This window comes from Peromyscus maniculatus, chromosome 4 (assembly GCF_049852395.1).
Source record: "Peromyscus maniculatus bairdii isolate BWxNUB_F1_BW_parent chromosome 4, HU_Pman_BW_mat_3.1, whole genome shotgun sequence".
Taxonomy (NCBI): domain Eukaryota; kingdom Metazoa; phylum Chordata; class Mammalia; order Rodentia; family Cricetidae; genus Peromyscus; species Peromyscus maniculatus.
Window position 1 is genome coordinate 20,289,060 of NC_134855.1, and position 15,896 is coordinate 20,304,955.

General features: G+C 38.1%; 1 protein-coding gene and 1 non-coding gene across 2 annotated transcripts in view; both read right to left on the minus strand.

The window, feature by feature from the left end:
- Positions 1-15,896, minus strand: part of Lrp1b (LDL receptor related protein 1B) — a 1,955,528-nt gene that overhangs the window by 957,438 nt on the left and 982,194 nt on the right. The gene's annotated exons all lie outside the window — the stretch shown is intronic.
- On the minus strand, positions 8,685-8,799 carry LOC121829239 (small nucleolar RNA SNORA26). Its single transcript, XR_006072021.1, has one exon. It is a non-coding gene; the product is annotated as a small nucleolar RNA SNORA26 (small nucleolar RNA).

The window sequence follows — 15,896 nt, forward strand, 5'->3', positions numbered from 1 at the left end:
CAAAACAATGTTTAGAAACATTTATTTTTAAAACTCTGATATTTGGGTCTGGGTAAGAATACTTGTGTAATTGTGAGGATCTGATACTGGGATCTCTAACATGGATGTGAGAGTCCAGGCATGCCCCCAACACTGTGGGGAAAAGGTGGAGCCGGGGTTTGCTTCAACTCTGAGGGCTTTCTGGCCAGCAGTGTAGCTGGAAAAACTGAGCTCCAGGTTCAGTGAGAAATGGAATGCAGAAGAGAAGAAAGAAAAGATGGTTTAATTAATTCAAATAACCATCATTCATTAATGAGCTAATTCACAGTATTGTGTCTTGACTTCATGCTGGTCTTAGTGTAATCAGGGGTACAAAGCTGTAACCCTGTGCCTTCAACAGTACAGATGAATATGAGTCTTGTGACATTGTCAGTTTATTGTATAACAATTCACAATGATCAGCAATTTTCTTGCCAACAACTTGCCAAGCAATTGTGATTTTCTTGGTAGGTAGTTGAGGCAAACGCTGGTTCTTTTATTCTAATCCTAATTCTAATATCAACCCTCATTATTTACAGTGATACATATAATAACAGTAATAACAGTATTAACAGTAAATTTATCAGTCTATCTATCTATCTATCTATCTATCTATCTATCTATCTATCTATCTATCATCTATCTATCTATCTGCCTATCTAAACTTCAGAATGGCAAAGAGTTAAAGAGGCTATAGCAGAGTTTAGAGTTTCAAAAGGCCTTAGAGGCAGAAGCCAAGAGAAATTGATGGGAATGCCAAAATTTTCTGTTGGTACAATGTAATAAACCAGGTCAGAGGTCTGCCGGAGATGCTGTGGAAGGGCAGGTTGTTGCTGGGTCACAGGTTTGAGCCAAGCCTTGGGGTCAAGCAGAGCCAAGTCCAGATGAGTGGACAGGTACATGGATGAATGCCAAGTACAGACAGATGGAAAGGTGGGTAGAGAGAAGGTAAATTGAGAAAGTGTCATCAACAGTGGAGACAGAGCCCAGGTGAACCCCGGGCACAATCAGTTCTCTGCCTCTCAGGGGCTTGATGCATACACTGGGTAGTGAGACAACAGGCTAGTGAGGCCTTCACCTTTTAAGTATTTTTGTGCTTCTCTTTCTGGATTCTAGAAGTAGGGATTGCATCCTCTCCTTGGCATGCTGTATCTGATAACTTCTCAGTCCTGATTTCCCTGATATGATTTCAATACACACCTGTCCTCTGTTTCCAATTACTTTGATATTTATAGAAAATCCTCCTTTCCACTTTTAGGAGTAAGGTATTTATTACACTATGCCCACTGTAGCATGCTAGACAGATGGTAGTGTGCATGTGTCCATCAGGGTGCAGAGTCATGCTAATTCTCCATTTGCACTCAAAATAGAGTCAGTTACTGCTTGTAAAACAAAGTGTCTCTGTTCAAGGCTCAGCCTGAAAAGCCACTAATTTCCACAAAATGCAGTAACTTAGTGCAGGGCACAGTCTGATCTCAACATATACCAACCAAGAGAAATAACTACTATAGTGTGAACTATAGCACAGTGATAACGCTACTTGTAAAGTGTAGTAGAAACCATGGCTTTTAATTCATCAAGATACCATTTAGAAAGGATCAGCAATCTTGCCTGTCAACAAAGCTATTGTGTAAACTACTGTAATTACCACTGACTTCTTCAGCTGGCTTAATGTAACTCCTACAACTTGAGGTGAGAAAAGATTCCGAGACAATCACACTGTGTGCCTTTACTCACCTTTGAACATGGATGGGATTTTTCCATGCTGATAGCTGTTTCAGATGTTTTGGCAAAACATTAATCATTAGACTGAGTTGAGCTGTTCAGTCCCCACCTTATTGCAAACACTGACTTCAGACTTACTTCCATGAACATGGACAATATTTTCTAGAGATAACATTTTCCACTGAACTACAGTAGGATAGATTGTCTCCTCTTCTAAGTATTAGTTAGCATTTGTTAACTCCGTAATTGATGCTACCATCTTTAGCATTTATCTTATATTTTACAATATCAATAATCTAAAAAGTTGTTTGCACAACTATAATCAAGGTGTGGAGTGGGAATTTGCATTTTTTTTAAGAATTGTAGTTAATCTCCAAACAGGGTGACACTAAATCTTACAACAAATTGTATGATTTGAATATTTAACGACATTGAGTAAATCTTAGTACTAAAAGAGAAGTAAATGTATATATACCTACAAGTTGAGTAGGCTTTGAGAAAGTAGACATCAATTCAAGATAACTGAGATCAGCAATTATAACATCAGAAAACAATTAGCAATAGAATTGAGTCCTCAGTGAACCTGTTTACCCATCATCCATTCCACTTCCCCTTCAATTCTAACATAAAACAGACCTGAAAGGCATTGTTAAGTATTTTGAAGGTGCAAAGCAAAATAATTGTATTTTCAGAGTATTTCTGATTTATTCTCCATTTTTCTCTTGAAGAAACTGAATAGTAAGATCAGACAGTAGCTGACAGGGACAAGAGCTAAGCTAATCAATACATTTGCCGCTGTTGCGTGGCTGCTATCCCCACATCTGGATGAGAGCAGCGGGCAATGGTTGTTTGGATCTTTACTTTCAACCCCCACTGTGCCTCTTTCCAGAGTCTGAATCCATCTCCTTAAACAGGGAAAGAAACAAATGTCTGGACTTCAGAGAAGCCTCCCTGGACCACAGAATCACATCTTCCTGTCATGATCTGACTTCACCCTCTTGCTGTGTGATTCCAATAAACTCTGGGTATCTTGTACAGTCTCTGAGGTATACTCTGTGAATCAAATCATTCATAAGCAAGTGCCTTGAGGTTTAGTTCATCTCACTTCCTTGACATTCATCAGAACCAATGCCTCTCATTTGGTTCAGTGTCGAATAACTACTGCAGCACAAAATCTACTGTCTACATCACAAGCTGCATGCTCTTTCCCAACCTTCCCACAGTGCCTCCATCCCTCATGGAAAGGGGTATAGCAAAATGCATCTCTCAGTGCCAGCTTCCCAGATGTTTGTTTGGTTTTATCAAGTGAGAAAAATAGAAGGTAGAGAAACTGGTGTGGATTGTATAGTGAGTAGTTAAGCAAAACTCTAAAGGAGAGTCAGCTCTTTTCATTTCACTTAATATTATAAAGGAGGTCTTTCCCAGGCAGTATGTGTGTGTCAGAATAAACCTTTCAAGTGTGTGTTCCCCCATAATTATAAAAGTCTCATTATCCCTGGAACTCCAGATACTAAAATCAGAACACTATAGCACCAGGTTGTATTTCCATGGAAGAAAAGCCAAATAAGAGCATACAAACATATTTGAAACTTGGCCTTAGTTACTGAGACAAAATAGCTAATCCCAGTTTTAGACATAAGCCAATAAAGACATAAAGTTGGGTCTGCAAATAGAGCTTGAGGCAGAATACTTCCCTGCTATGTATTAGGTCCTGTCATCTGCAGTATGGGGGAAAAAGGACAGAAAGTGTTCAATAATTAATTTACACAAAGTCTTGTAGGTACTAAATTATGGTCATGATTCAATCCCACTTCGTGTTGGAATATGAAAATTTAAAAATGTAGACTAATAGATCTTCAATGATTCTGATACATCACCAAAAGAAAAGAAAATGTGTGTGTTCTGTTTTTAAGAAAATGCTTAAAAATATTTTGGTATCTGTCACCATGAAGTATTTTTTATTATCAGGATGTTCCACCTCCCAATCAAGTTAAATCTTCCCAGAACAGTTGAAATGTACTACTGCTTGTTTGGATGAGTAACAGCTGGTCACTTCATAACCATATACTTCATGACCCTTCATATGCTTGAAGATCATTATTAAGTTACCCTTCAGCCTTCTATGATGTGACAGACCCTATAAAAGAACCATCAGGCAAAGAAATCATTAGAAGCACCACCAGGCACCATCATTAAAGTCACCATCTGGTATAACTGGAAATGTCAGCGAATAGAGACTGCATATTGATGGCCGTGCTATGTTTATGCCTTTTAACTGGTCAGCAATGTTAATTATAATTACATCTTCATTGTAGGATTTTATAGCCTATGTGGACAAATGAACATACACTCGATTAACTAACTGCAGACTAAATGGAAAATGGTTCTCAGGCTAATGTTCCAAACACTATGAGTACTTCCTTTGTTAACTAATGTTTCCAGACTTGAGTGCTGAGCAAACTGACAACCTGGCTCTGTTTCCAGGGACTGAACCTCTTCTCTAACAAAAACTAAATGACTTCATTATTTACATGTTAAAAAAAAGGAAATGGCTTTTGTTTTCAGAGTTCCACTGGGTCTGTTTTAGTGTGAACTGTCTTGAATTGTTACAAAGTAGTGATATAATAATACTTCACATTGGTATCTGTTAGTTTATTAAAAATTATTATCAATTAAAACATTTCTTTTTAATAAATGTCATAAGCAAATAGCAAAAACTTTGAAAGGTGAGTTTTGTGCTTTATATTCTTTATTATTGCTATATACATATGTATAGATAGATGATAGACAATCAATGATAGAGATACAAATGTAGAAATACAGCCTACAGAGCTAATTTAGCTCATATGTGTGTTTAGGACTCACTAGAAAGGTGATCTTTTTTTTTTTAAACTTATCTTCTCTTGAGCTTGGGGTTTCACATATGCTAGAAGTTATTATGAGTCATATGTGTTTCTTGTTTCTATATCAACAAAGAACTAAAAACTTTTTGAAAAAAATTGTCTGAACACAATGTTCAGTCATTTTTGTTGGGCCTACACTATCAGTACTCTGTAACGACTATTTGCATACTACATACACTGTATTAGATAGTCTAATAACCTAGAGGTAATTTAAATTATGCAGGGGAACTGGATAACTTATAGTTAACTACAATGCTACTTAATATGAGGTGTTGAGAACCCTTGGAACCACAGTTGCCAGAGACAAATCCTGTATCAAAAGCAAAACACAACAAAGCAGAAACAACAACAACAACAACAAAATAAATAAACAAACAAACAAACCCACACCATATAGAAAGCATGTTGTAATAATCTGAAGGAGATATCCCCTATAATCTCAGACATCTGAATAGCCGGTGCCTAGTTGGAGGTGCTGTTGGGGAGGCTGAAGAGGTGTGGATTTGTTGAAGAAAGTATGCCACTGGGAATGGGCTTTGAGAGTTTAAAGATACATGTCATTTTCAGTTTGCTCTGTCTGTTTCCTACTTCTGGTTGGAGATGTGAACTCTTAGTGTTCTGTAGCTTTGACCACTTCCTGTTGCCATGGCTGCCTGCCATCATGGACTCATATCCCTCGAGAATTATGACAAGTGTTTTATCACAGAAACAGAAAGTAACCTATACATGTGTGTTACTAGAAGTTTGGACCTAGAAATGGTAAAGAAAGTACATCTCAATTCAGATATTTAGGTAATGCTACATACTTTATTATTACTTAGTAAATTACTGTTCACAGCTCTTGAAGCTCTGTGGAATAATAAAACTCCATAAGTTTGAATTCCAACTATCACAGTGTTTGTTGTTTTACTATTTACAATTTTTAGCCCTTTTAAATTAAAATATTTATTTGACAATGGGAATTATGCTTAAAAATTTCTCGGGTGAGGGTGACCTACAGTTCACTATGCTTGTTTACAGCCACCACATGAAACTCCTACATTTCTTTCTTTAACTCTTCTACCTACTTCATTTTGATTATTCAGAAGCCTAGCTAGATTTTCACAGACATTCACATTTTAATTAATTATGTATGGATAAAAAAGTTTTTAAGTAGAGTAAAATATTGAATTATGATAATTAGTGCGTGAACAGTTTATAGTGTAGACTTCTGTTAACATGTTACAGATTTATTTATAAAGACAGGGTATCAATTTTCAGTTAATTCACAAATCTTTTAAACTTGAAGAGCAATAAATGATAATATTCTGAAACATATGCCAGAGAATGGGAAATACAAGTATTTCTGATTTCATTGTTCAAATGTACAGAGTGACCAAGCCCATTTGGAATACCTGTCTTACTGAAGAGCAAGCAATGCACAGAAATAACTTGAGAATGTAAGTACAACCACATCAGGGTAGTGTGTTTGATAACATGTACATGTGGACATATTTAGAAGAGAGTCTACTGTGGACACTATTGTAACATCCATAGCAAGAGTATTCCCCATTTTCTTTTACAGTTAGTTTGATTCACTTTCCTAATTTCAAAAGTGGAAATCACCATCAACATTTGAATATAAAAAAAGGAATTATAAAATAAAAATAACAACTATGCTGGTTGTTCTCAATTTTCTATCTAACACTCACCAATACTACATCCTTTTTTGTTCTCTTTGCTCTAAAAAAGTGAAAACTGTTAAGTTTACCAGTTGGAGGCCACAGAAAAGCAAAAAGCTGAGTGTTTCCCTTTCTATACTTCCACACTTTCTGCTCCAAGGTACATTTTCAAAAATAAATCTCACACAGACACAATCACATACGCACACACACACACACATACACACTCACTTCTGTTAGGGTCCTGGAGAAATTCCACAAAAGACCACCATTCACATATGCAATCAACAAGAGCGCTTATTATTCCAGCATGCTGGGGCCGACCATCCTACACAAAAGCAAGATGGGGATGACTCTGAGAGAAGCTCCCAGGCTCCTTTTAAGCACAGTCAAGGGGAGTTCCTAGGGCAGTTAGGTCATTTCAGATATGATTGGTTAACACAAGTGGCAATCATATTACTATGTTCTAATTGGCTAGGGCTGGCAGGAGCTGGTTATGGCTACAGCTTTTCCATTTTGGGGCAGGCCTGGAGAAGTCCCTGGCTTTGTCCTTATTTGGTTATTACCTTGAGCTGTTGTGGAGGCTGGCTGGCCTAGTATGCTCTGACTGTGGGAGTTGGCTCAGTGGCCCTGGTTTGGTACATGCTATCTCTACTGTCCCTGCTGTCAGGGGTGTTGAAGATTGATTGTCCTTTATTGCTTCCTCAGAAACTGCCTGCTCAGTTCCAAGAAGCAAGGGCCAAAGCCTACTTTTTAATTGAGTTATTAGGACAGGCTGTCATGATATTTGCCTGGCTCTCTCAATCTCCAAAGCAGCTGTCTATGTTGATATGCAAACAGACAGCAATCAATTTATGTAGATGAGTTTCCTAAGAATTCAAGGTAGTTAATCTATAGGACAAAGGCACCTGAGTGGGAAGCAGCCTCATCTCTAGGAGAAGCCACTAGGAGGGAAACATTTTTAGGTTCAGTTTTTTTTTTGGGGGTGGGGGCAGGGGGTTGGAATGACACAGGATGGGAAACAACTAGATTTCCTATTGACTCAAAAGCAGTCAGAAACAAGGATTATCACACACTGTGCTAAGAAGTCTCAGTTTTGAAAAGTCTGTTCTGTTATAAACAAGTTTAAAGAGATAGCTGTCTGTGGTTATTCTCATGCACCGCTTCAGAGGAACAATGATAGAAGCTTTCTTAAAAATTGACTGCAGGGCTTAGACTTAACTGTACAGGCTCCATTTTAGGGAAAGGGCCACCATCTCAGACTACCTGCTTTGCTCAGTTCTAGGAAGGACCTCAGGAATGAACCATGACAATTCGAACAGATACAGAGCAGTATCCTCTTCCAGACATTGTATCTGTGGTTTATGGCCCTTGAAGATATCTAAACAATCCTGCTGAGCAATCCAGATAATCAAGTTCAGCAGGTTGTGGTTCCCTGCCAGAAGTCTAACCCAATGGTTTCAAATGTGGTTTCGTGCTCGAAGTCTAGACCAATAGTTTCAGAAAATCACCTTGCCCCATGTCCCTTCTGCCCAATCCCAATTTACCAATTCCTGGCTTGTGGTTTTCCCCTATAAAAACCCTCTACACCTGGGCTCCTGGTTGCCACCCCATTTCCTTCCATTTGCCATGCGGTGGCCCAGGTTGAACCTGAATAAAGGGACACTTAGGTGCTCGCATCAGAAACCAGCTCCTTGGTGGTCTCTGGGGGTTTCACAAAACGGGTGCAAGAGTGAGAAAATAAGTTGTTCTTATAGATTTAATGAAATAATTAAAGCACATTGTGGTAGCTAAAGTGAGTTCTTTGGAATAAAAAATTTTTAACAGGACCATCTGTAAGGATTCTGTCCTTAATTACGTCACTAGCCTGTGATGGCGTCCCAGCCTAAAAAACTGGTGGGCCCTCTGTGCACTCCCCCCTTCTCTTTTCACTCTCTTTCCTTCCGTCTGTCTTCTCTCTCTCTCTCTCTCTCTCTCTCTCTCTCTCTCTCTCTCTCTCTCTCTCTCTCTCTCTCTCCCTCTCTCCCCCTCCCATAAAGCTCTAAAAAGGTAACCATAGCTTGTGATTCTTCTGATCAGCACTCTACTCTGCCAGCATGACATAACCAATACCATCATTTTCTTAGAATACAGCCTCTTGGAATGGTTGGTCTCAGAAAAGCAAGTGTTATTGCAATCAGATTCTGATGCCCATCTTTTTGTCATTGCAGCCCTGATAACACCTCAGAAACTGAGATCCAGGAAGTCTGTTTTTCTGGAAAGCCAGTTGACTTAAAAAAGTTTTCATCAATACAGTTAATATTTTACTAACCCAATAAACTTTTGAGACTTAGGCTTCTCCTTCTCATTGTTTCTCTTTTGTTTTGCTTTTTCCCCCAGCTATGTCAATAGACAAGATCAAAATAGGAACTGTCCAGTCTCTTTGAGTTTCATGAGGCATCCTGTACCCTTCTGTGTTAATCTCCTAAAATACTATAAATTTTAAAGGACATAAGAAGTTTTTCTTTCCTTCCTTCCTTCCTTCCTTCCTTCCTTCCTTCCTTCCTTCCTTCCTTCCTTCCTTCCTTCCTTCTTCCTGTCTTTCTTTTCTTTCTTTCTTTCTTCCTTTTTTTGAGAGAAGTTCTTGCCATATAGAACAAACTAGCTCCACATTCACAATCTCCCAGCCCACCTTGGCTTTCTGTGTTACAAATGTGCACCACGATGTCCAACTTCGTGTTTACTTTCATTGTAAATAGGAGTTGGTGATGGCAGTGTGACACAGCTCACCCTGAAGTGCTTTCTCTTGTATTTTTAATCTACAGTTCCTTCATAGGTGTTACCATGCTTCATTGCAGACTGCACATTTTCTTTTTGAGAATGACAAGTCCCTCCACAAGAGAGTATTCCTATTCTTCCCCAAACTACTCTTGAAGGAGACTACCAGCACTGTTTATATTTTGGTCTTCACTTTTCAGCTATAGACTTTGTTACAAGAATTGACAATTTGCTACTTGGGGAAGGAAATGGCTCCCTGAAGTTGTAATACATCTTCTACCTTAATGAAAGGGTGGGTATGGAAGGAAGATTTAAAGTTAGACATACTGGCTGGATGTGTTGGCACACATCTATAATTACAACACTTGAGAGGCTGAGGAAGATCTTACTTTTGAGGCCAGCCAGACTCACAGTATAAGATCCAGAAAGCAAAATATCAAACAAACAAAATACAATTAAGAAAAGAAGAACTGGTGTTGCATGTAGGCAAGATTCTAAAAACCAGAATGTCCCTTTTTTCGTTCAGTAGGACTCCTATCACAGTGCTCACATACATCCAACTAGAGGAGTTTGAAGAGTAGTTGAGATAGACTTAAAAAGAACAGCATGGGCACCAGAACTTCAAGATGAGGTCGAGGTGGGTAGGAGGTGTGAGAAGTACAGGCATGAGAACTGGAAATGGAGTGGAGAATATTATGGCACCAAGTTCCACTGGAAGCTTCAGGTGCAAGTTCCCTGAACAGTTCCTGTTCCCTGAACTAGTTCCCTGAACTGGTTCCCTGAATCAGGAGAAGGGGAACTAATCTACATAGTTAGGTGAGGAACAGTACAACACTATGCTGTCAACTGCACTCACAGTTACTGACCCATCCATAGATGTCAAGGCTTCCTAGTCAGTCCATGTGTATACTTCTCTAACCCACATAGAAGCACCTTATCAGGGAGTAATCATGTTTGGTCAATAAGGGATGCCTGAGCAGGTCTGTACTATGTCAACTAAGAAAACAAACTCTTTTCTCTGTGTTTTGTGTCTGTTCATTTCAGTTAACATTTATGCCTGTTTACTTTTTATAATACATATTTTCCTATTAACCAATTCTTTCCATTACACGTGTAAGAACTGGCTGTGTTTCTGGATCACTAGGCAATTCATAAGTCTCATTCATCTTGTGTTTGCTCTGAAAAAGTTCTGCAGCTACCGCCGTACAAACTACAATGAAATTTGTGATGGTAGCACATTTTATGTTTCATGTGAACAAGATAAAAATGAGAGAGAGAGCAGTACTTTCACCTTAAAATTCCCTGTTGCCTTTCTTATGATTGGCAACAACGTCAAGTTTCTTCACTAATGGAAGTCCCCAGGCTCTTCCTCCTGCTCCTTAACACAATTAGTGGTAACCTTTGGCACGTAGCAGTGAAATACATTTATTTATAGCCCATACATTATGCAAATAACTTTTCCTCATTTCCAGATGGCTCTCATACTGCTGCTCTTGCTATGCCACGGAAGCCTGTGTTCCCAAAGAGTGTAGCAAATATTTATTTCTCCAGTCATTAAGTCATTCAGTGATGTGATATTTATGACACTATTTCTATAGTGGGGATATACTAGTAAGATATAATTCACACCATAAAGAAATCTACAACATGGTAATGAAACAGAACAGACAGGTCTATTCTGCAGTAACAGCTTTAAATATCAAGACCCAGTTCAGTTCTCAACTTGTCACTACAGATCTGTGTGGTTCGAAAATGGTTTGTGTCCCCCAAGGATGAATGGTGATTAAAGGCATAGTTCCTGGGGTTTTCCTACTGAGTGATGACAGAGCCATGGAAACAGAACAGAGCCCAACAGCAGGTGCGAGACAGGCAAACAGGACAGGCTTTGCCTAGGACTCTCTATAGTTCTGGCTATGTACATATACCCCTCATGTTTTGATTTTGTTTTTTTTAAAAAAAAGTCTCATTATTTATCCCTGACTGGCCTAGAATGTACTATGTAGATAACACTAGACTCAAATTCACAGAGATTCCCCACATCTGTCTCCCAAGGGCTGGGATTAAAGACGTGCCTCACCCCTCCCTCCTTACAAAACCCTACTTTGCAGTCTAATTCCTTCCCCTGCACTTGCAGTGAACATAAACACAACAATCCCAATGCTGCACCCAGCAACCTTGGAAGCCCCTCTGCTCTCTGTCAGCATCTGTTCTCCTGTCTCCGAACAATAGTATAGGTTTCCTCACCCCTAGCAACTACACATTTGAGGTAGTTTATATTCAAGCGTATCCCTAATGTATCCAGGGATGAAGAATAGAAGGACTATCCAGATCCAACCGGAATTGGCTTGGGGTGTGTGTGCAGTAACATAAAATTGTGCTTCTCTAACACTTTTAGGGAGAATCCCCTATTTCTAACCTTATGCTTATGCATAAATTGCACCAGCATAGGAGTATAATCAGATGTATCATGGGAAGGAATTTGTGTAGTAGGAAAATGACAATATGACCGAATTCATCAATGAAATTGGATAACCACCCAAAACACCCTCTTCAATTACTAGCTCCTCCTTCTGTCAGGCCCCATAAAAAGCAACTATATGCTGTAGGGTATGAGAGTATCACTTTGCCCAGCTGTCAGTTTTGAGGGAGCTAATTTGTATTATTATTATTAGGCTTCAAATAACATTATCCAGCTTCTTTTTTGAAAAATATTGTGACTTTTTTTATTCTTTTCATAAGAAACCAAGAACACGTGGCTCAGGCCTCAGGCATCAGCCATGATGATAAGGAGGTCCACTTTCAGAACAAGAACCAGGAAACCAGTCTCTCCCTTTCTTTACTCTTTTCCAAGATGTCACTTATACAGGGTCCTACCATGATGTGCACCCATTTCCTGTCCTCACCACCATCCAAACAAATGATCCTTGCTTGATTGCCTGACTTTGGACATGAGCGTTCCAAACTGTGAGCTAAATAAACTCTATCCAAAGTGTGCTTCATAAGTATTTCATTTCAGCAATGCAAAGCTGCCCAATTTGTGATCTTTTAGAGGCTTAAGGAAACTGGTGCTCCACTTAGCACATGCTTTCACAATTACCAGCTAAGAACTGGAAATGTAGGTAACTACACCCTGGCTCTTAAAGTGTCTCTCTATAAGCAATTCAAATAACTTATTTTATACTTTACTGGTCAAAGGAAGTTGTACATGCATATTGAACATATGAGAAAAAATGGAGCAGGGCTTTCTAACAAGGATAAACATACATTAATAACAAGGTCATACATTAATATCATATTGTTTTGACTGTACATCTTTTATTTGCACCCTTCAGCTGACATTGATATGCCATTCAGCTTAAATGACTAACTTTTCAACTACCTAATAATTATGCCAAAAGGTAATAGGTTCCCTTTTTGTCCTTTACCATTTTCAAAACCTAGAAAATACTGAGATAATATATTGTTGTCTCATTTTTTTGTTTTAGTACTTAATCACTGAAAAATCATAAATGGCAGTGCTGTGACATATGCTTGCACCTCTGCAGTCTTGAAGGAGCATCAGTTCAGTGTCTTCTTCATTCTCCTTCTAAAGATCCATCTGCTTTGAACTGATGCATGTATGCAGAAGCTCTGTGCACTACAAAATTTCTGTCTCTATACTCTTTTGTGAAATGCAATCCAGTTTCAGTTCTTGCCTGAACAAGCATAAAGATAAACTGAACATGGGGAGCAAAGTGTTTTTAACCTTAGCAATATGGCAGGAGGCCACTTTAAAGCTAGCTTAAAGGAAAGAAAAGTAATTTAATGAATTATTATCAGACATTTTTAGAATACAATTCTGCTTAGGAGAAAGGCAACCACCGGTGACAGTCTGTTTAAAAGTGTGGCACAGTAAAAAGGAATCTAATTGGGTCATAATGTATGTGAGTTACCCATTTCTTCCCATTGCCTCATTATTTTAAACAGCAGTATAGGAAATGAGGAAAATGGATTACTTAGGTAAGCAAGCCATTCACTAACTGAACACATTTTTTAAGCCTCAGATTTCCCATCTTTATAATAACAATCATAATAGCAAATTCATGAAACTATAGTGAGGATGATTGTAAAACAGGGAACACAGGGCTTACCTGTAACAACTAGACCTTCAATATTCATAAACTAAAGAATGGTTTAGCAAGCAATATTTTCAGAAAAAAATTGCAAGGAGTGGGTAAGTTCAAACAACTGCTCCACTCTTTATTTTTCAGCCAGTGAGTCAGGAATGTGAACATGAACACTGAAAAGAACAAGTTAGGGCAATCTGCTAGGCTCAAAACAACTGTCCGTGCAAATGTACACCAGGCTGATGCAGCACAACCCTTAAGATGAGCCTGGCTCACTTAACTAGTAAGGCAGCAGTGTATACATGCTCGGCTGCTCCTGTCAGATGTTTTTTCTTTCTTTTCTAAAATTTAGAAGCATGGTCTCACGAAGCTTAAGCTGGCCTCTAACTGAGTATGAAGATGAGGATGCCCTTGAACTTCTGTTTCTCTTGCCTCGACGTTCCAAGTGAAAGGATCACTGACTTTTATGCCACTCCACCCTGTTCACATGGTGCTGGGGTGTGAAGTCCGGGCTTTGTGAATGCTACACGAGAATTTTACCAGTTGTACCCTTTATATGCTCCTGCCAGATTTTACCCTGAATGGAAACTAACTTTTCAGATCTTTTACAAATCTCATTCTCTTTAATGAACAAGCAGGTAAAATTATTTGTTATGTATGGTCAAAACACATTATTGCCTATGTTTTTATCCCAACGCCAACATGCTCATTACAGTCCACTAATAACCATTTCAGTCTTGTCCTCATCATCGTGTCAGAATTTAATGATTTCTTTCTACAATCTAAGCCTTAACGGGCCAATGTAAACTTTTTAATCTCATATAGACCTTCTCTGAATTTAACCCAAATACTAAAAGTGTTTTGAGCCACAGAAATGTTGGTATGGCTGCATTATTTAAGAAGCAGCTTAACCACAATCATGAAACTGACTATGATTTAAGAGGTAGTATAAATTATCCACCAGAATATAAATATACATAGTTCTTCTTTGTACCTCATAACAATCAACATTTTAGTGACTTGCTTGTATATCATGTGTGTTAAACCAGAATACAAATTTCCAGAAACAAATATAAGTATAAATTTATATGTGTTTGAACTTAACTGAGGGCTACATACATTTGTTCGTTTTTTTAACAATGAAGCTTGGGTATATTTTGAAATCATGGAGACCAGGATTATCTTTAAAACTATGCTTGTGGTGTCATTGTCCTAGGCTTTGCGATTATTTTGTGAAGAGAAAACAAAATTAAACTGTTCACCAAAATATATAAATGGATAAATAAATATGAGCGCGAAGAAGGAAAAGAGCAGTAAATTGTTTCAGAGTAGAAGTGTAATTAGGGGATGGAGGGCATCCACGAGACTGTGACGGTCAAGCAATAATGCTCCCTGACATTGCCTACTTTGCTATGTGAAGGTTCACATGAAGGACAGAAATGAATGCAATCACAGAAAGGAGGCAAACTAGAACCGATGCCAGGTCCTCATGGTTCATGGAATGCCCAGCACAAACTAACTCCAGGCTGTTTTCCTTTTTGTAAAGCTGGATAGTTCAATCGGATATAGGCTACCACAATGTTTAAACCCCAACTCAAAGAATTAAGAACATAATTGTAGTGCTGTGAGAATCCCCATCACTAACAATTTACAAGAGTTTCTCATGTAGCTCACCCACAGACAAGCATTTTCCACTCCACATTTTAAAGCCATACCTAAATCTGGGGCATATATTTCAGGTTTACCTCCTTACAACCTCTGCTTCCTATTTAATGTGACTAATGGTCATGCTTTTCTTTTAAAATTAGTTTTTCTTATACTAGGGAATTATCTCTCTACAATTATTTCCCCTATGTTTGTTTACATAGTTTTGAAAATGAAAGTGTAGACCATTATATCTTAAATTACACAAGAAATCAAGATTTCATAGAGAGTCCAAGTTTTTATATCTCTGTTGTTTCCTTTTTCCCCTCATAATCCCTTTGAATTAAACAAAAGTATTAAAAGTTCATTGAGGTTACTCTAGGCAGAGGATGCCTAACATACATATGACATATTTCTAAAGCATTTACCAGGTCCTGTGTTTATTAAAGTCACCAATTATGCTTTTACTAGTGACTCAGAGCATGGAGTATGATCTCCAATTGTTTTCGAAGTGGTTGTGTCTGTACATTTGGATATTCAACATTTAAATTTAACATATAACTTCATGAATCAATAACATATTTCAAGGCCTTTTTCTTTTCCAAACACAATTTCCCTTTTTATTTTCTACTTAACAGTGGTACATTTCCAGTGAGAATTATACACTAATCCCAAGTTTTCACTATTTCTTATCCATCACAATCTGTATGACTCTCTAATTTGATTTCACCTTATCTGTTGTGCTATTTCTAGAAATAAATACAATTTGTAATTTTCTTCTGCTTTAGTTGCTTTCTAACTAGTTTGCCTATCTCTGTTTTCTCTGCTCATCAATCACAGAAAATACTCATTATAGCCTAGGGAAAATCTTTTCTAAATTAAATGATACTGTACCTTATAAGAATAATAATGATAATATAAACTTTAAGTAGCACCATTGAAGTATAATTCTTTGGTAGAAAGAGTTTATAGACTTGGAGAGATAGATTAGCGGGTAAAGCTCAGGCCTCCATGGCTTAAGGCCCAAGTTTAGCATCACAGACTGCATGTAACAAAAGACACAGTGGTATGTATATTTGTAA